The 6,143-nt window shown below is 38.2% G+C and overlaps 1 non-coding gene across 1 annotated transcript; it reads left to right on the top strand.

Annotated features, from left to right (window-relative positions):
- The first annotated feature begins 5,741 nt into the window (after window positions 1–5,741).
- Window positions 5,742–5,813, top strand: TRNAC-GCA (transfer RNA cysteine (anticodon GCA)). The gene has a single exon. It is a non-coding gene; the product is annotated as a tRNA-Cys (tRNA).
- The last annotated feature ends 330 nt before the right edge of the window (window positions 5,814–6,143 follow it).

Genomic DNA, 6,143 nt, shown 5'->3' with positions numbered 1-6,143 from the left:
CAAGATCCATGGTTGATCTAATTATGGTAACTTTTTGTTTCCTAATTTGGATCTTGATGGCTTGATTTGATTAGTGTTTTGAGGTCCCCTATATGTTAGAATACTACTGATGTAGTTTACCCCTTGATTAGTACCCTTTTGAACCACCAAATTCGGATTTCATATCTTAAAACTCTGTTTTTTTTAGGCTACTGTCTGCATTGGTCGACTGGACCAGTCGACCAATCCACTAGACCAATGAGTACAAAGAACTCCGAATTGGTCCGTGTTGGATGTTTTGGTATCTTTTCCGTTAGGGATCTTTCCTAATATGTTGTATACACTTGTTTAGGACCTTCTTCTCAAGTTTGCCAAGATCTTACTTGATTTCTTAGGATTCCTTTGCGAGTTATAAAAGGTAAGGATGGTTATTTCCTTAATTACATAGATAGCATGAATCTAGTTTCTATATTTGAATATCATTGATATGTTTTCCTTAATTAGATTCTTACAACGATATACTACTGTTGCATAACCTTGATTACAGTAGCATTGCTTAAATTGATTCATGTATGATTTACTTACCAATTATATACAAAGTGATTGTAATTATTGATTTCTTTCCATATATGAAGTTACCATATATGTGATGATCTGAATTGATGCATGTGTATGCTTAAGTATGGTTTGGAAAGGAGAGGTGTCCTTTTGACACTTCGTCCTTGGACTACTACGGGAATATTATGGGATGTTTCCGGAGATGCCCTATGGACACCTTCCTAAACTGTTGGATGACATATCTAGGATTGTCTAGTAGTGTTTGGCTAGGATGTCTGTTATGTCGAGACCCTAATCGGAGGGGTATTGAGACCGAACGACTGTGGTAGCAATGGGGATTCATGGGCGCTCAAGACCGGTAACCAACCCGTGAGAGGACAGGAATCACATTGTGGGGGCCATTTATTGGTAGGGTTGCATATGGTTAGACTTGGGCTCACGGGCGCTTAAGACCGGTAACCAACCCGTGAGAGGACGTGAGAGCTTCCCGTTTACCATATGTGGATGATCAATAGGGTTGATGAGTCCGTAGTTAGGGACTATGAGGACTCTAGTGTGAAGGATACCGGAAAGGATCGTCAGGGACGAGGAATGGATGTATCTAGATCTGACTTGATGTAACTAAGTAGAAGACTTGCATTTGGCTAGGTTTTACCCTGACATGCGCCGGTACTTAGACCAATGGTTATGTGAGAGAGTGGTGACTTAACCCCCAGCCATGGAATGTCCCGAGGGATGCCGGACCCATTACCAACTGATGATGAGTGATTGATACCTTCCTAAAGAAGTACGGTGCTATGACTTAAAGCATGTCTGCCAATAGAGACCAGCATACATAGAGTTAGATTCATTCATTCATTGCTTGTCTCATATCATATTGCATTTATGTTTGTTCTGAAATCCTGCCATTTATGTTATTATGGATTTAACTGCCTTATTGAGTTTCTTTGAAACTCATTCCTTTATTGTACAATGTTTGTTAGACTATTCTGCAGGTACTGAATATTATGACGGTCCCTATGAAGAAGCGCAAGGCGAAGAGGCATATCTCCAGGAAGGTGATTGCGGTTACCACAATTACACTGAAGATCCCGCGAATGGTTATGCTCCGTACGATGCTTAGTCCGACCATTGAGTGGAAGCGTCCTTGTGCCATTTATGAGATTTATACTTATAAGGATGTTGTCTATAAAGTGGAGAACAATTTAGTTACCCATTGTACTTGCTACTGGGATTAGATTTTGTCTAGTTTACTCTCTTTTGGAGCTACTTTTCCGCTGGTTGTAGAGTGGGATTTTGCCTCACTTTACTTATCTGTTTTGACACTCTGATTATATCTAGCACTCTGATTTATATATGATTCATTCTTTCCTTATTGGATCTATGGTTTATCTTCCGCACTTTTATTATGATTGTTCATGATTATGTTATTGTTTATGTGGGAGGTTGATTACTCGATACCTGATCTTCGGGCTGTGGATCACACTCTCGGGTATGCCAGATAGGGTACCGGCTGGGAGGATGTGACATATGAGGACATCCTTTATAAAGTAGAAAAGACTCTAGTTTAGATTATATCTTTCTTTCTTGTCTTTAGAATCAGTTGTAATCCCATTTGATTTTCGAACTACATTCAGCTGGACTCGTGGAGTGAGATTCCACCTCACTCTACTTTTGATTTATATATCTATTGGTATCTTTTCCGCACTCTGATGAATATCTCGTTACTTTACCTTGATTCATTTGAATAATATTGTTAACATTGATTTAGTCCTATTCTTGATTATATTGTTGTGAATGTGGGAGGTTGATTTCTCTAACTACTGGATCTTGTGGACTGTGGATCACACACTCGGATATGCCAGATAGGGTACCGGCTGGGTGGATGTGACACTTGCGGCGGATGCTTATCGCTATTATATGGATAACTACCATATAACAGTTGTATCAACAAAGGAGTTATCTATTAGCCAAACCTAATACGGATCTATCACTCAACGGATCTATCCGTTAAGATCTAACGGCTATCCGAAGAAGGCTCAAATACATCCAATGAAGGAGATTCGAAGGTACACTCTATATAAGACATCACCTACCCACAAGGTAGAAGGACACATATAATCTGAATCGTATTCTCGTTATTCATTCCTTAGCTCTGTGATCAAGCAGAGCCGTTTATGATTAAGTTCATCAACTGACTTAGCCTTCTGAGGTGGACACTTGATCCCAGCGGTCGGGCCACATCTGATGTTTGTTTTTGCAGATCATACGTAGGAGATCTAAGGGCTGAGCAGATTTTGGACGCATCAGTGACCATAGATAGATATGAGGAGAGCATGTAACTTCTACAAATCAATATATTGGCTTAGAATAATTAATACAAGGGGGTGAAGAAGTCTAGAATTCACATTCCAGCAGAACTTGAAGTAAAATCCGTCTAGTACAGCACATGCCCATTGAGAGCTTGTGTTCTAATCATGGAACTTTTTTTCGCCGAATTTCAACGAAATACCACCGAAATTCAGTGATTTCACCCCCTGGCTAACCAAAACCAGGGGACGAAACGATATCAGTGGGATATCACCGATTTCTCGGCGATATCTCGCTGATTTCTCACCAAATTGGCGAGAAATCGCCAGTTCGGCAATAATTACCGAAAAATTCGCGAGATTGCGAATTTCGGCGATAAAATGGGGGGATTGCTGGAATTTTTTAGGAATTATCTCATTAATTATTCTGATTTTCTCTCTCCTCAACCAAACCATCCACAACTTTTCTCTCCTAGTTCTAGGTGTTTTGGCCATATTTTCGGCCGATCTTTGACATAAAACCATAGTTCTCACTTCATTCTTGACTGGTATGGAATTATTCGCGACAATCAAAGAGATTTTACACAGATCTAGGTGTTTTTCATCTGAGAGGTAAATTGTTCTTCTCTAAACTTTTTTTTTTTTTTTTTAAATGCATGCCATAATGTTGTTGGATGGGTATGAAATTAATATATGTTGAATACAATAGGCCAATCTACGAACTCACGGAGTTGGAATTATTTTTCGCTTAGTAATTTCATTATTTATTTTTGGGCGTAAAAATTGTATTTTTCAACATTTTAAATGCTTGTTTTTTGCATGATATATGTGTTGTATCGTGATTGAAAAAATATATGTGGATCTCCATGGGTCGACGATCTACAGACTCATAGAGTCGGAATATTTTTCGACCCAATAAATAACTATTTGGTTTTTTGAAATTTACTAAAATATGAATATAAAATATAAATAATTATGAAAAAAGAGAAAAAATTAGGAATAAATCAGGGAAATGAGTTTGAAAATTAGAGAAAATTATGGAATACCTATATAATTATTTTCAAGCGCTTCTCATGAGGTTTCATTGTCGGTTTTGATATGGTAGCCTTTTCTTTTGTTGAAAAAAAATTTAAATATTGTTTAAATTATTATATTAGTATTGTTTAATTGTTTATGAAGTCATTTTTGTTGCAACAGTTATCATGTCTAGCAGTGGGAGAAGAGCAAGTTCACAGGGCCAAGGACAGGGATAGACACAAGGAGCAGGGCCTGCAGGGAGGGGGAGGGCTGATCCTGCATGGCAGTATTTTGTTGCAATTGATGGCAACAAAAGTAAAACAAAATGCAACTCTGTGGTAAGGAGTTGAACTTAGGTGGCATAAGTAGGTTTAAAGCTCATATCACTGGTAGTTCAAAGGATGCAGCCACCCGCACTGAGGCGAATATGGATATCGTGAAGGCAGTTAGAGAGGTGGAGAAATACAAGGGGAAGAAGAAACAGGAGTGGAGAAGGGTAAATGATGCATTAGATGAAGCAGTGTAGGCACCATCATCTTACAGAGTTGATTCAGATTCTGATTAGGAGGTTGATCCCATTGATTTCAGAGAGCAGGAGGAGAGGGACGTTAGACGGGCGATGGCTAAGAGTAGGGCGATGCAGTACCAAGAGGAGGAGAGGGCCATAGCTAGATTTACAGGAGCTGATACCTCTAGGCCTGTAGGGGCTGGAGCATCTGGATCTAGGGACAAGGGTGGTATACGTGGTTTGCTCGACCGATCACAGAGTTAGAAGGTCACTTCTATGGCTGATGTACGGGGACTACGTCCACGTGACTATCCACAGAGGTCGAATCCTATCCTAGAGCAGGATCCTGATATTTTCATAAATAAGGGGGCCAAGCAGCCTAAGATCACAGGTGTATGGAAAGGGATGGCGAAAAAAGTGAAGAAGGCAATGTCGAAGTGGATGTACTACAATTTGGTTCTAGCACATACAGCACAGGGTCTTTATTACATTAATATGGTTGACACTATTGCAAAGGCAGGTCTTGGATATCGTGGTCCTACCCCTAACAAGGTGTTGACCATCTTCCTGACTGAGGTATAGAATAAGATGAGGCAAAAACTAAACAAACCTTCTGAACCCTTACTCTGATGGTTAAATTGTTACTAGCATAATTATGGATCATATAAGAGTAGTCATTATAATTTTTTAGATTCATGGCTACTCCTCCAAGTACTTGATTAGATGCATATAAGATGGAACTACGTAACTTGTCTTTCGCAATAATTGTGTCAAAGATCATGTTCATAGTTCTTTTCGTAGGTGTTGTCATATAGAATCTAGATCCTCTCCTATAACATTTAACCACCACAATCAATCAAAGTCTCGTTAATGTTTATGTGCTATTAAGAAAATCTTGCCAACAGAGGCACAGCCAAAATACATTCCCCTCCAGATACTTCCTTTGCATACATGCTTTATTCTTTGCTTGTATTGTCATTTGATATTGATATTTGAGCATGTGTCTCAAATGCACATCAAGTTTTCAACAAGTCTCCCCTTTTATCTTTTTCTTTTTTTTTATTTTTTTACTACATATAGTATAGAAAAAAAAGTTGGAAAAAAAATCGCTAACGGTGTAGAAATTTAATTATTTAGGAATTAATTTTTATGCACTGCAATGTTCGATGTGTGATTATGTCTTTCAACCATTAAATACTATAGGAACACATTTGTCTCTCTTCTCGTCAATGGTTGAAGATCCGACCCTATCTATGCCCCAAATGTGCATCAAACATTTTTCAATTTTGTTAAGCATTAAAAAAAATACCTACAGTTGAAACTTTCATAAATTATTATTTTATTCTAAATAAAATACTGTTTTCAACAGAGGGTCCATAGCTCAGTGGTAGAGCATTTGACTGCAGATCAAGAGGTCACCGGTTCGAACCCGGTTGGGCCCTTTTCTTTTTACTAAATTATTCATCCAAAAAAAATGTTTCTATTGAGGATTTTGGCCCAAAAATAAACTATTGAATATCATGTTTCTCTTCTCTAAATTAGGTTTCAGGTTGCCCATAAAGGACTATTAAGCATAGCATTTTTCAAATTTTTTTTTCTTTTTCAACATTTGTATGGTTTTTATATAAGTCTGTATCACTTTGTTTCCTTTTAAAATGGTTGTGATGTGGTTATTAGTAATACTAGGTGATACGGAGAAAATATGATTGGACTTGGTTCATTCATGGTTCGACCCTTGACTCCGGTCGAGACGAAGGGAATCGACTTGCTTT

The sequence above is a fragment of the Hakea prostrata genome, chromosome 7 (assembly GCF_041222555.1).
Source record: "Hakea prostrata isolate BN-2017 chromosome 7, UWA_Hpros_2, whole genome shotgun sequence".
Taxonomy (NCBI): domain Eukaryota; kingdom Viridiplantae; phylum Streptophyta; class Magnoliopsida; order Proteales; family Proteaceae; genus Hakea; species Hakea prostrata.
Note: the sequence above shows the minus strand (reverse complement) of the source record. Positions and strands in the feature narration are given on the sequence as shown.